This window comes from Bradysia coprophila, unplaced genomic scaffold, assembly GCF_014529535.1.
Source record: "Bradysia coprophila strain Holo2 unplaced genomic scaffold, BU_Bcop_v1 contig_138, whole genome shotgun sequence".
Lineage (NCBI taxonomy): Eukaryota > Metazoa > Arthropoda > Insecta > Diptera > Sciaridae > Bradysia > Bradysia coprophila.
The window spans coordinates 8135196-8148183 of NW_023503409.1; the positions used below are offsets into that span (position 1 = coordinate 8135196).

The 12988-nt window shown below is 33.3% G+C and overlaps 1 long non-coding RNA gene across 1 annotated transcript in view; it reads left to right on the plus strand.

Moving 5' to 3' along the window:
- LOC119073927 overlaps window positions 1-12988 on the plus strand; it is an 18886-nt gene continuing 5898 nt past the window's right edge. The window contains exon 1 of the long non-coding RNA XR_005087118.1: window positions 1-151. This is a non-coding gene — a long non-coding RNA (uncharacterized LOC119073927). The remainder of the gene's footprint in view (window positions 152-12988) is intronic.

Sequence of the window (12988 nt, forward strand, 5' to 3'; positions counted from 1 at the left end):
TCAATCGAAAATACTTTTAATCTGTTGATTTCAAATCTTGTACTTCAATTTTCTTAACATACTTTTTACGATATAAAGAACCATATTACCTAGAGATTGTCATTATTTTTGTCGTCGTTATCGATAACAGATGAATAGCCGTACGTGACAGGTAGGAGGACTGTCCGCGTTTATCTAATCTTGTAGTGGACTGAATTCAGAAGAATCCGATATGCACAACGTAAACTATAACGATTTGAACGGTCTTTTAGTCTTCTAAAACACTTAAAATGAATTTAAACTTCTCTTTCCAAAGACGAACAATATTTAGCTGATCGACAGTGTCAGCAAAATATCTTTTTTGGGACTTCTAGGAAAATCTATAAAAGGTAAATGAATCACTATCACATAGATTGATAATTGGAAAGTTATTTCCTACTGGAGTGGAGATTCTATTTTAGTATTTCCAAATCATCCTGCGTATAATACAAATATAACATGAAATTATGACAGCAAATTACAAATTGATTGACCTTATAAAAAGAACAAAGGTCGTACTTGTTAAAATGGTTAACTATCAGCGAGACGACTGTTTCCACTAAGGAGCCTTAATTGATTCGCAACCTACTTCTTCATTCGTCCGTCGATTTCTTCGAATTATTTCGGATAAAATGTCCAAGCAGCTGACCCCATTTCAATTTATGGTTCGTGCAATGAGCGAAAAATATAAAAAATTACCAATTTACCAATCTTAACAGTTTCCGCTACAAGACTAATTACTCATATGTGAATATTTTAAATAATTTTTTTTTTCTGTTAAATTTTTGCATTTTGTACATTTACAATCATGAATACAATAAAATGCAACGATAAAATTCATCTAAAAGGACATGAATCAACAACTTAAAATTGTTGTTACTTTTAACTGTTAATTTAATTTTCTTTTCGAATTTTTACAAGAAATTCTGTGATGTGAACCACAAAAAAAACAACAACCATTCGTTATCGCTGTAAATCATTTCACCAGTTTTTATTATTCACTTTACAACAAAAAGAATTACAAAACGAAAATAAATGTAAATAATACACACACAATACGAAAACTTTGGAGAGAAGACGAGAGTGGAAAAAAAAGAAGATTTTATTGTTGTAAATTTAATATTTACGATCAACCAAAAATTATTTCATGAACATAACTTTACCGCTGAAAAGAGATCAATTTCAGATTTATTTGACAGCAGTATTGAAGCTAATTTCTTTTATTGAAGTTTTTGGTTAGTTGTGGATGAATAACAACGCATTATACATTGCTTGGCATGTTATGTTGGCTTCAGGAAGGTACTAAAAGTTATCATGGCACATTAAATACATTGTGCTGTTTGAAGCATCGACATTCATGGGTTCAAACGACAAGGAGATATGTTTGTACAATATGGCTAAAAATTCTTAACCTGTAAATTCAGAAAGGGCACACAATTTGATTCATTTCATCCCTTTCAATAAAACAGAAATAAATAAAAAAAATCTTTCTTAAAAAATGAACTCAAAAGGTGTGTTTACGCATTCTTCTTCACTATGCTCATGAGATGCTTTAACATTTTTACAGAAATTTTGTAGCATCTTCTTTCACTTATTCGTATGTACCTATCGATAAATATTGACAATTAAATTTATTAGACACATCCGAGATGAAGCAAATAAAAATTAAGTGTACCATTAAGTCCAATATTTCGTCGATTTTTCTTAAATTTTATGTGTACATGTTTCGGCCCTTCGGGGCGTCCCACTTTTTCTCGATAAAACTAGGCCCCACCTCTTGGGTGGGTCAGGTCCCTTGACTGGCTATTTTTTTTCTATAATTCCAGCCTTAGTTTTCTAACCATTTTTAAATGAGGTGGTGTTTTTGAGATCACAAAATTAAAGTCACATGAAAAGGTGATGTCTCTTTTATTCAGAAAACAGCAGTCATCACATGCTTCATTTTACTCATATTTATTTAATTTCCTGAAGAAACAAAAAGAGCTATGAGTTGAAGGTCCAGCGAGCGATGTCTTACTCCTAAGTTGAGTCTCCTATATAGTCTACTAAAAGCGCTGAACAGGTGGCGCATTTCTTACTTACCTCTTAAAAAAAAACTCATGTGAATTACGGCTCTGGCAAAATTCACACTCGTGCAAACACTTTAGGAACGAAAAAATTTCTTTTAAGAACGCAATTTCACGCAAAAATTGTCGTATATCGCAGATTACCAGTAAAGTCCAATGTTCGAATTTAACTACATGAATTACGATACTGGTCGAAAACACTTAATATTTTCAAATCTGCGATTTTCGAAGCCTCTGAGAATTACTCGAGTTATCGTGTTATCAAGCAAATTACTCCAATATCATTCTCTGTCAATTAAAACAAAAAATTTGAAAATCGGGTAAAAATTACTCAAGTTATCGCGCGGTAACAAGAGAAAGCGTCTGCGTAGAATTTCTCCCATCTCGTTGTTGGAACATTATCCATCTGCAAACTCAGCCTCAAGATTTTCAATCTTCGTCGATTAAGACAAAATCTTTAAAAATCGGATAAGAATTATGGAAGTTATCGCGGTAACAAGTAAAAAAGTCTCTTGAGAATTACTCCCATCTCATTACCCCAATATTGCCCATCTACGAACTTAACCTCATGATTTTCATTCTCCGTCGATTAAAACCAAAATTTTGCAAATCGGTAAAGAATTACTCGAGTTATCGAGTCCACAAGGAAAAGCGTCTGTGAAGAATTTCTCCCATCTTGTTGTTCTAACATTATCCATCTGCAAACTCAACCTCAAGAATTTCAATCTTCGTCGAATAACACAAAAAATTTGAAAATCTGATAGAAATTAGGGAAGTTATCGCGGTAACAAGGAATAAAATTCTCTTGAGAATTACTCCCATCTCATTATCCCAATATTGCCCATCTACGAACTTAACCTCATGATTTTCATTCTCCGTCGATTAAAACCAAAATTTTGCAAATCGGTAGAGAATTACTCGAGTTATCGAGTCCACAAGTGTACGGACGTTTTCTGTATTTAACGTTTTTTGCCAATGTAGAACATTTTCAAAATATCAAAGTGAACTTAGCGTTACGGACATTTAAGGGTATTTTCTTTCATAAGACCCTGACTTTCAGTCAAGGGAATTATATTGTTTGTAAATAATGGAAAATAAAATAGAGCAAACAGTAGGAAACTGGAGAAGGGTATCGAACAGTATGATATGCGATACTGGCGATTGAAAGACTTAGAGGATTATGTGATAAAAATTACTGGCTGCCATCGACTTGAGTGACTGACTCACACATCTTCCAATGGCAATAGTATGTCAGATCTATGGGTTCGCTTGCTTAACTAGACAACTGTTTTTGATAAAAAATCTTTTACTTCGTTTGTTTTAACAATCATTTACAATATAATATATAAAACATCACAAGTCAGAGTTCGTGGCTTAGTTTCATAGTCCACATAGTCGATAACAAATGGCGAATAGTAGAAACAGAGAAAAACAGATTTAAATCCACTGCTGTGGAGAATGATGCATCACGGGGTGACAGTTGTTCAATGCTAAGTATTAACCTGTCACAGACGGCAAGTATATTAACAGTTTCACTATCTGATCTATAACTTCATTTGATCAAAGATTTTCAGAGAATGATTTCAGAAATCTTTTACTTCATTTGTTTTGAACATTCTTTTTGCTATATAAGACCTCTTTAGTCAGAGCTTGTCATTTATTATTACTGTCGTTGTCGATAACAGATGACAGCCGTGTGTAACAGGTTTTTTGTTCTACTCCTCAACAAATTTTGCACCAGGGCCACCATACTGTCTAAAGTACTTACGTTGAGACTCTTTTAAATTCGTAGACGATCCAGTTTTGATTTAATAGGGGCTATATACAAAAGTAACCCAACAAAACTAAAGAATTTAAATTCCTTCTGATGACTTATACAGTACGTCACATTCGAGTCGTAAAACGTTTCTACACCGTGCAATTGCAATCAGTCGTACATATCTCAAATGCATTACCAGTTTTGTATAAAAATTTTGGAAATTAATTGTTTTGTCATAATTGTACCGGGGTACATAACATCCTTGCTCGAATGGGAAACACGAAAAGCACCCAAAAAATTAAAATGTAAACAAATGAATTTAAAATTCAGGAATAACAATGGACTCTTTTAAGGTCTACAGCGTTTGAGATATCAAAATAAAAAAAAAGAAACCAAACGAATGTACTCGTACAGTTTGATAATTTCCATGAAGTTATTATAAATGCACATAAAATAAGCATCTAGACGTTCCGAGAGACAAAAGAATCGCGCGCACGGCAAAAGAAGTCATTAATAATTTTTTTTCGGAAATTATCATAAATGCACCCACCATGCAATGGTACAAGTTCATTGACATCAATCGTGCTTTTAATGAAGAAAAAAAGGAACAATTTAATCTTTGCCATAATACAACTCTTTTTTCGTATATTTTCTGCACTCTTTTTTTCCGTTTATTTATTTCACTTTATGATCAAAATGTTATTTCACCAGTGAGTAATGCCTTTACATGAACAACGATTATAAACGCAATGTTTTTTTTTCGTTGTTCAATTAAATAAAAAGGAAATTAAACACGCGAACAGTCTTGTATCGTTTTGCACTTTTCAAATAGGATCTCACATTAAAATTCGTCACTTTTGATGTTTAACAATGGATTTCTTGCGATTTACACGAACGCTGTTTAGTTGGAATTTTCTTTTTAATACAAATGATATGGCTGGTGTGCAGTGGATTTCATATAAGCTGCAGTTGTGAGACCGGTGGAAAAAAGAGCTTTCTGACATGCATATACGATTTAGCGACACAAGTCGTTGTGATAAGGATTATAAATGAAATAATTCTGAACGTAAAAAACCTACCTACCCAGCACAACCTCAATCTAAATCGGAATTTTAAATTAGCATCAGTTGCCATTCGGTTTTCTTCCAAGGTATAATCATAATCATTGAATTTGATTTGTTTGAGTTGTTAATTGTATAGTTGTTGTGGTTCGGTCTGGACTTTGTGGTTGGAAACATTGAAACTTTGAAGAGTGAATGCTACTTTACACAGTCATGTTAGCCGACGATTAGACGCCGCGGTTTAACGGTGGGTATAATATTTATGCAAATTGTAAACATTCTGAGTCCGTCTGAATTATTACATTCTGTAACAACTTGCAACAGAAACGAAAATCTCTAATCGAACCGACATGGTAAAAATCACTTTTTGTTTGTCTTTCCCGATAGTTTTTTGTGAATGAAAATCAAATTAACTAAAACATAAACATTTCAACATGAATATGTAACTTTATGAAATTGAATAATTGAATTTTAAGCTTCCCTCGTACGGTTGTTATTAAAATTTAATGAGAAAATTTCGTAACTTTGATATGATTAAAAATAATTTGCTTAATTATCTCGAAAATGTTTATATTGGAATACATTGTGTACTCTGTTTGGATGTAGAACAAATTGTATCAATTCGACATTAAATACAAGCTTTAATTTTAGGAGAGCAAAATAATGGTTAATGTTGACTTAATATAATTTGATCTGTTTTAATCGTTTCAATGCTTTTCTCGAGTGTTCAAATAATCTCTTTCAAGTGGCTGTTACAAATAAAACTGAATTATTTATTACAAATTGTTGTTTTGTAATAATGTTTCTAAATTATGAAGAACATTAGACATGTTGACAGCAGCAATGTTGCTTAATATCGGGAAATCAACTGAAAAATTAGCTGATTTTATTTACAAATCAAATCGACAGACATCTTAATATTAGGAGATAGAGAAAAAAAAAACAGCCTCAATTGCGCATATATCTTTTCTGTATCTTCGTAAAATCTTCTTGAGAATAACTAGTTCAGTCTCATAAACAAAAGTGTGGTATCTTCTGTACATACTAATTTATGATCTTAAATTTAAGATGTAATGTGACACCCAGTTGAATTGAAGTAATGACTGAGGGACTAATGTATAAGAACTTTTCAATAAAAATAGTACATTACTATGCAAGGGAAGTAAAGTGATATCTCGTATCCAGATGAGAAAAAGTATCCGAGGGCGGCAGCCCGAGGTACTTTTACTCATCGTGATACGAGATATCACTTTATTTTCCGTGTGTAGTACGACGTTTTACTATGCGAGTGATGTAAAGGTTATTGCCTATACATGTAATAGCCTTATTACATGCACCAGCATAGTAAAATTAATTAATTTCGTCAAGCTTTTTATCACACACAGTTAGGAAATCCACAATATATTTGACTGACCATCACGAAAAAGAAATTGAAAAGTCACACCAAAACTTGTGATATGTCGTTTTAACTCTATTAGCATTGCCTTTATAACAACAGCATCTGCTTTGCTTTCAGTTCACTGCCTATGTCTAGAGGATACAAGAAGAATATGCACAAATTTTGACAATGGAAGTCAAAGATATTTCCGATCATTTAAGGAACTCGGTCTTGGTCTATTTCCATCACTGACACGCTTGCAAAAGTGTATTTCAACATATTTTCTAATTCTAAAATCTAGATTTACATTTATTAAACGAAGTTTTTGTGAAAACAAATAAAACCAAAAAAACTGCCAATAGAGGATTAGAAACGGCTAGGGTTGCTATTTGTTATCTGTACAATGATGACCGAGCTCCCACTACTACTCTCTTTCATGCAGTAAAATGTATGCTGTAACAAATGAAGTAAAAGATCTCGTAGCAGACGCTACGGAATAGTTTGAACAAGTGACGTAACAGATTCAATTAATATGTAATATATGTGTTGTTCGTTATATGTTTAAATAAAATGTAAGCTTATTCTACAGCGTGTAACTGTACACATTGAGTGGATGAAGGCTTAGAGCTAATCGCCTACTTTTGAGAAATTTTATTTCTTAAATTCTTAAAAGTTTCTTAAAACCATCAACCTACAAAATAAAAAAAAAATCCCAAAAAGAAGTTCGAGTAATTTGAGAAACTTTGGAAATAAAATTTCTCAAAAACAGACACTGTATGATCGGTACATAGGACGAAAAATGAGGCCGAGGCTCTAATGAAGTATGAAACCTAGTGGACATTAGGTCCGTACTATTCTGAAAATTAAAAATGAAAGACTGAGGGGTGTTAAGGAATCTCGCGCCGCGTCATTCACAATAATTCTCATTTTGGCACATTTTGTATAAGGAAGATGTCAGTTAGCAACCGACTGAGGAAAAGCGTAAGAAGACAATGCGATCTGTATGATATCTAAGATATTGGCAAAGTTTCTTTGAGCTTGTTTCCATTCTTATTTTAAAATAGTACTGCCATGAGTAATAATTGTTAAGAAAAACAACATTTATACAACAAATTCAATTAAAACTGATGATTCATTCCGTTCGCGTTGTTTATTGTTTTGTAAAGTAATACTTTATTGTTCTCAATTTTGAATATAATCTGAATTTATTCCACAGGAAATAAGCAATGTATATGCTCTGGGTAATTTTGTATAATTAATTACTTTTGAAAGCGCGCTTACAGTTTTGAACATTTCGTCGAAACACCAAGCGCAAAGGACAATTTCACAAATTTCTGTATTATTTAGATTCCATATTTGAAATATTTATCTGCACATCTGCTAAACCAGTCTCTATAAATAAAATTATAAATAACACACAACATATTCTCAACCAACAAGATGTTCATTTATTGCATTTACAAATAAATAAATAAAAAAAAGTTGTAAGTAAATGAGAAAGAAAATAATTTCTTGAACGCACTAATAATAGTTCTCATGCATATAATTAATTTCTCTGAATATATAAATTATGGTCAATAAATCTGATTCACTTCTCGAAAATGTGCCAAGTTCAAAAAACTCAACTTGTTTCAGTTAAATGCATCTAAAAAGGGTCTACAAAAAACAAAATTCTTTTTTTATATATTTTCTTGTATTTATACAGAGATACATTTTTAAGACGCAGTTTTCTGTTTCTTGTTTATACCATCACGTACGATTTAGATTCCGTAGGGTATTATAGTTTTATTATTGCGTATGTATTGTGTAGTTAGGGAAAAAAGACGTTCGCAACAATGAGTCCCGTAAAATTCTGTTACACAATTGATTGAACCATGTTATACTAAGAAATAAATTATTTTCTTAGGGACCGAGACGCTATTATTAAATCCCAACACAATGTCGACGTCGTCATTTACGTAAATGGTGTCTCATTGAATGGTTTTCAACTAAAAATTTAGTTAAATTGATTCTGACAAGCGAATAACTCACTGCACAACTTCAAACTGACGAGAAGATGTATAGCTTTAGTGACAAGAGCAAAAATTAAGTTTACTATAGGAGGGAATTACAGTGCCGCACTGGCTAGCAAAAGGCCCTTCGGGAAATTCGGAAAAAGATTCTTTGGGAAAGTCGGAAAATGGCTCGTAAAATTCAGAAAAGATCTTTTTCCATATAAAAGTGCAAAAGGTCCTTCGGGAACTCCTGAAGTATGACCAGTACAGCCCTGGGGAATTATAAGAACGGACAAATTCAATCCAATTTATACAAATCATTCCACGTGCACTATTGACGTTACGATACACATTCGCACGTATCGTAATGTTTTTCTCATATGCTTGTAATGTAGACATCTGCATTGAGATTTTTGGTTTTTACAATCCTCCCAATATCTCCCAATGTGTTAGCTGTACAACAAGCAAAATTTAATCTAAATTTGCTTCAGATGTTTTACCATTCATGAATCATAGAACTATCACATGCGTGCACGCATTCGTATATGTCTAATGAACCTCATGTGGACGTATAAATAGTATGGTTGTAGAGAGGTGAACCAGCTGGTGCAACAGCTGAAAAAAAAATTTAGACACAAATTTGTTGGACTTTAACTGTAACACCATAAGAATTTAATTGACTCAGTTAGAAATGAATTGATGTTTAACTCTCGGTTCTTTATGTCGTTCAGTGGCATTTTTTTAAGTTTTTGCAACATAAAATATTAGCTTACGATATTTAGAGTATTGATGAAATTTTCGGTCTTGGAAAGAAACACGGTCTTAAGCCGTCGCCTACAATACAATATAATTGTTATTGACAAAATACTGTGCAACAGGCTCGTTTCTTTTGAATTCAATTATTGACAACAAGACGATTCATGAAGTCTAAAAATAATCATAAAATTATATATAGAGTCATGTTTCATACTGCTCGTTTTGTATACACAAGCTGACCCACAGCTGGAGACAAGGCTGCAAATAACATTGACGCAACCATACGTGTTTTTTCGCATGAAAAAGTGCTTTAGAACAACATTCGTATTTGGTCGAATGTAGTGAAATATTTCTCTATTTTTAATAGAGAAATCGTTGCAATTCAAAATTTTCAATTTTAAAGAAAAAGCTGAAAGTTGAAAGTTTGTAAAGTTTTATATAGCACGTCGGTTCAGGTGATGAGCGCTAACTAATGGGGCTCATATTAAAACCAATGAGTCATAAGATTTTGATTCAGTTTGTCGAAAAGACTTTAATCACTTTACGTGAAATGAATAGCGTTGATGCTCTGTCGAGGGAAAGGGAAGAGCAGTGTTAAGCTCTGTTATGCACGGTTTATGACTTTGATGTGTCCTTTCAACCCCTGTGCGTTCTTGTAACGACAGGTAAAAAATGCGCGATCGCACTCACGGAAGGCTAAGAAGTAGTAGATTTGCAGTAGTGTAATATGCAACTAAGGGAACTTTTTTTCTTCCATTTAATGTGAAGTTTGTAGCCGAGACCGAAGTCAAGTAACGAGCTGTATGTCTTTTAAAACAAGTACGCAGCCAATTATAGCAATAGCGATATGGAAGCTTCCTCGGAAGCTAAGATAATTTATTAGATACAAGCGAAATTATGTGGCCTATTGGCCAATGCAAATACTTTCCATCAAATTCTCTATTACTACATATCTTTAATAGTAGATTATGTATCTCGGTCCTAAATGTTTATTTTGACATTTAGTACCGAGCCGAAGGCCGAGAACAGATATATCGAGATAAAACGTTTTCCACTGGAGGGATAAATGCGAGATTATCGTTGAAGGAAGATAAATAATTGTACAAGTGACAATATAATGTTTGAACAAGGGTTACCAACAATATCTTTAGGTATAGCAGCCGTTCTCCTCAGTCAATGTAAATGATGCTTGGTGAATCTTCTGAAACTTCTCAGTTCGAATAAACATTGGAAGAAAAATGTTATGCGTTTTGGCTATATTGTAGAATGAAATGCCCGCCTTTCCAATGATCTGTGAAGAGCAGCTTTTTAGTGCAATACTTCCTCCGGTGGAAAGACTGGCTTTTTCCCGTTTCCCGTTATTTATTTTTTTTTTAAGAAAAGTTTGTCGCTCCTATTTCAGATATTCATAAAATCGTTAAAATCACAAAATCTGCCGTTGGAATCGGATTCGAATATAAAGAAAAAATTTACATAACAATCACAACAAACTATACGACTGTACGATAGTTGACTTAGTCAACTTTATTCTATCCTTACTTTTGTATGTGACTCACGTTTTTGGTAGGGAATGAAGAGATTTGCTGTTTTGGTTTGATAAACTTTTTTGTATATTCGTTTCGTCGTTTGGATTCTTTGTCATGCACGCATAAAGTGTATAAAATATGTACACACAATTCGAGGTGAAAGGATTTCTAAATTGATCTCAGATGCTGATTTTGACATAAGGAACTTCAGAGAGTCTATTATAGAAAATATATAACAAATTGGGATACAAAAAAAATCCTTAACTATAGCTGAAGGGTATAATATGAGGATGTGGCTAAAATATGAATCTGCGTAGAAAATCGGGCTACACGTTACACGCATTCGTCGGAATATATTCTTTACATTTCTTCAAAGTGATGTGTAGAACAATATAATATTTTCTAGCCGAACGAAATGCTTTTATTATCCACTCGATCTAAAAAATGGGGTACGCATTACAGCTCGGTGAAATGCTATTTAGTGCTCATAAAAGAAAATTATGCATTAGATTAAGAGCATTTTGAATGGCACTCACTTTCATTTTCTTTCTTTTTTTCGTTTTAAATCCTTTGTATACGCAGATGATTGACACAACGACGGTGAAAAAGATTCTACGTCTTAATTTTTCGCCAAGCATTGAGTTTCTACGTTTGTTACGTAATACGTTTCTATGAGCCATTCCGTTAGTTACACATGAGCCATAGTTGTCAGTGAATCAATAACCATCTATGGGCTCCACTATGTCCTGAGACCTATTCAAAAGGAAAATCTTTTGGCTGTTTTAGTGGAACAATAATACAATGGATGTTACACATAGATTGTTTTACTGCTTTTGGCAATGTCTATCTGCTAAAGAAATCTTCATTTAACATTGCATGTTTGTTTATTTAGCTTATATGGATACAGAGCCACTTGAAGTACCACAGTGTAACGTATCATGTATATTATGTAAAAAAACAACATTGAAAATTAAAATTGAAAAATAATCTTAAATCAGAACATTTTCGGAGCTGCAGTTTCATCGGTTGTTACACATTGATGAAATCGTTTACAGATCGTTGATATGGTTATTGCGGACATTCGGTTAGCACATGTCTTTATCTTTTCTCATATTATATTTTGCAGTTAAATCCTGTTGTTATTGCCATTAATGCTTTCAAATGCATTCAACGTTAGTGCGGCTCTTTCTAGCTCACTACGTAAACATTGCCATTGATATAAGTGTTTGGATATGGTTATCTTCATCGGGATTGGGTAGGTTTGTGATAAAAGTAAAGTACATTTAATGGTTACACGGTCTTTTTGATGAGTATGGCCATACTCCTTTTTTTTAAGTTGTGTTCAAATGTAAAAATGAGAATCCTACTCATGCACTTAAAATCTTGTTCCTAACTTGTGCCACAACTGGAGGTTTGCTTTGTGTTGTCAACCTCGGCTTCGCTTTGACGATTTTTACGTATATTTTTACGCAAGGACTTCTTTTCTTATCCCATAGATTAAGTCATTTGTTCATGTATTGTATCACGACAGAGTAAAGTAAACCGGTTTATTTTACTCTGCAGTGCGTGAAGGTTACGCAGATTGCTTCATGAAAAAGGACGTCACCTCGCACAAATTAAAGACCTCGGGCAGTATTTGACACTGCAGTATATGCAGCAAGAAAAAAATAAATTTCAAAACTCCCCTGAGACCCTGTGCATCCACCTACGTAGTAAACACATATTAGGCGAGTTAATCTTAATCTATTGATGATAGCAGTCTTCTGAAATGCCTTTTCTGCGATTGACAACTTAAATGTTACAGATTGTGACGTTAATATCGATGCCGAATAAGATTTTCTTGAATAGTTTTCGTCACAATCTAGGGCATCACCAATTATTTGCCATAATTTTTCGCACTTGTATAGCATAGTAGTTTGCTAGTCTAGTGTACACCTCGTTGTACAAGTTGATCTTCACGTCCTAAATACGCGCAATCGAGTTTGTGTAACACAATGAACAATATACTATTGAAACAGACACCAGTATTGGTATCGAATCTAATACTTCTCTTCTTTCGATCTAAGTAATGTCTGCGGATTGCTGCAAAATCTTCTACTTCATTGCTTTTAACATCCATTTCGTCACATATTCGTTATTGAATCAATCTGAGTGCATAGCTGATTGCTGTTCTCTCTGTCAATATTAAGCCACAGCCGTCTAAAATCTATATCAAAACCATACCATATACAGCACACCGAGTTAAAGAACACATGCATAACTAATCTTACCCATGCATCGTTCCTGTGATTTTCTTTTTTTTATTATTATTTTCGAACATTCCTGGTAAACATTGAATGTGTGTCACTTTATCACCAATTTTGTTGATTGATGAAATCAACCGAAATATTCACTACAAAAATTCTATTGTACACTCTGTGTTGGCAATTA